The sequence below is a fragment of the Vitis riparia genome, chromosome 18, assembly GCF_004353265.1.
Source record: "Vitis riparia cultivar Riparia Gloire de Montpellier isolate 1030 chromosome 18, EGFV_Vit.rip_1.0, whole genome shotgun sequence".
Lineage (NCBI taxonomy): Eukaryota > Viridiplantae > Streptophyta > Magnoliopsida > Vitales > Vitaceae > Vitis > Vitis riparia.
In genome coordinates this window covers 9,643,080-9,646,253 of record NC_048448.1, presented here as the reverse complement: position 1 = coordinate 9,646,253, position 3,174 = coordinate 9,643,080, and positions in this window count along the sequence as shown.

Below are 3,174 nucleotides of genomic sequence, written 5' to 3'. Positions count from 1 at the left end.
TCTTGTTTTTGGCTAAGTTATAAGCTGACAAAAAAGTCAAAGCCATAATATCAAAACATAAGCTAAGAATGTGCTTTGAGCTCTTTTTTAAACCAAAAGTTGGTAAAATTACCAGAACAGATTCAGAAACTCTTATTGAGCTTTAAAGAAAAAAAGCTTTGGATTATTTAAAAGTCGATATTATTGAATGCAATTATGTGTCTTTTGGTACCAAGTCATGCCAACCTTAGACCTATCTCCAGTCCTTTTACAAATTGAGTCAATGTCCAGAGGAGAATAAAAGCATTTATTATTCCAGTAGAACTTCTATCAAAATTAATCAAGCTTTTGAATGCCACATTTAACTCCAAACAATTTAATTGTCATCTTCAACACTGATCTAAAACCTCTCTCTTTCTCTCTCTCTATGTGCGTGTGCATATATATATATATATGTGTGTGTATGTCCGCATGTATAGCTCCCAATTATCATAATTAACTTCAGCATCTATGCGATCAAATTTATACAAAAAAAAAAATGATCAAATAATACAAGATTGGAATACAAATTCTCAACTCACCGTCTTGGAAGTTTGAGGTTGAGAAGAAAAAATAAACCTCAACAGATTGGGAACTGCCCCAGGCCTCCCAAGCACGGCCTCACACACATTAGGATCCCCAAGCAAGTGAGCCAGCGCTCTCGCCGACTCCCCCTGAGTCCCGGCATTATCACCGGAAACCGCCACCGTCTCAAGCAACCAATCCAAAACCTAGAATTTTTTATCTTATTATGAATGTCAACCAACAAATTTTTTTTATTTAATTTTATTAAAAAGGATAAGAAATGAGGGGATTTATATAATATAAAATATAAAATCATTATAAAGTATTTTATTGATCACTTGAGAATCCTATTAAACTTTCACAATGATTTGTAACTCATACTATATAATAAAAATGTATAATATGTTTATTTATAAGATACTTTTATTAACTTGAAATGATAAATTAATTTTTGGATTAAATAAAAAAGGGTTATTTTAGAAAAATAATTATCTGATTTATGAAAACGTGCATGTAATTTAAAATATTTTAAAATTAATGAAGATAAAAGTAATTTATAAAATTGGGCAGGACCGTCCATGAATGTATCTGATCCTAGTGCATGCATATCCAAAGATTAATTTTCAACCAAATACGTGCAGGTCCCAATCAGCCATGACGCAACAGTCCATCATCATCTTGGTATGGTACCCATTATTTTTACAGAAACACAAAAATATTAGGACGTTGGTACTCTAATGGTCCACATGTCCCATCTGATTGAGAATCACTAGTCACATTACAAACGAACAACGCATGCAAAGTTAAAATATTGCATTATCCTAAACTTGCCGCCACCTTTGTTTGCCAAGTAATACAACGTCGGTTTCATCGAAACAATATTACGTTTAAAGTTAATAATTAAATATCTGGTAAAAACTCTCAGTCACCCTCTTCTCATCATCATCTTCTTAATTAATTTGTTTCTTCTTAATTTATTATTCTTAATTTTTTCATGCTTAATTATATCATTGCCAATATTTATAATGAACATGATGGCGTGTATGTAACGGTTAAAAGCTTGCTTTGTCCTGGTTCTCTGTACCGTATGTTTCATGTTTATTATATGATGAACAAATGAACGATATGTTTTAAGAGCATGGTGCCGTGTTGTCACTTGTCATGTAGTCCTTCCGTACCATATGTTTCATGTTCATGTATAATAAACAAATGAACAACATTTGTGATGAGCATGGTGCCCTGTTGCCATGTCATCCTCAAAGTTTGATTTGTGCCTCGTACACAAATGCAGGATTTTTTATAAGACTACGAGGGTTTTAAAAAAGAATTTTTAAATTACTATAATAGGAAAAATAATTCTAAATCTATCGTAGTTTTGTTCAAATAGGAAAGATAAAATAAATTATAAGTGATAAATCGTCTCTTTAAAAGATGATTTATGAACTTTTAAAAAAATTGTGTTTGTAAGACACGATTTCTAAAATTTCATTTTTTTTTTAAATTTAAGAAATGAGAAATCGTTTCTCAAAAAGACAATTTTCAAAAATAAAAAATAAAAGATAAAAAATAAAAAAGTGAGAAATTGTTTTTTGAATAGATGATTTCCACAACACAAAAATGAGAAATTCTCACTTAAAAAAAATCAATTTTTTTCATTCTTTATTCTATTTATACAATAATACAATTATTATAAATATATATTATAAAATTAATTAATTTTATTTACTAAATTTAATAAATAAATAATATACTAAATTTAAGATAAGATAAATAATATTTTTTTTAAAACTATTATCAATTTTAAGAGACGATTTCTCACTTGTTTTTATTTTTTTTTTAATTTTTAATTTTTTTAAAAATCGTCTCTTCAAGAGACGGTTTATTTCTCACTTTCATTATTTTATTTTATTTTATTTGTGAAAATCGTCTTTTCGAAAGACGATTTTTCATTTCTTAAAATCGTCTCCTTAAGAGATGATTTCTCATATAAAAAATAAAATTTTAGAAATTATGTCTTGAAAAGACGATTTTTTTTTATATATTTTTTAAAAGTTCATAAATCATATTTTGAAAAGACAAATTTTTACTTACAATTTATTTTCTCTTTCTTATCTGAACAAAATTATGGTAGATTTGGAATTATTTTTCCTATTATGGTAATTTAGAAATTATTTTTTAAAACTGTTATACTTTTATAAAAAATCCCACAAATGCAAGAGTAGGGGGATGAATGTAACAACATGACGTGGAAGACTGCTGGTTATATATACTAATCATATATATAAGAGATCAATGTGATTTCACTATCATAGAGGATCAAAATAATCATAGTTGTAAGCATAAGCACATACATATGCGATATAAAATCCTCGGAATGCCACGCATGAAGAGTGTGCAGACTATGAAACTTATGATATGTATATATACAAAACACATGGAAAACGTGGGTATTATGCCCGTGTTGGAGGCAGCCATATCTCCACATCAGAGGCGCACGCAGTACATTTGCTGAACACTTATGATATGATAAAGGATCATATTAGGAATTAATTTGATTTCAAGCAAGAGTTGTAATTAACTTTTGTTCGTCAGTCATGATTTTTTCGTGTTAAATCAGGCCGGCTGCCTTAA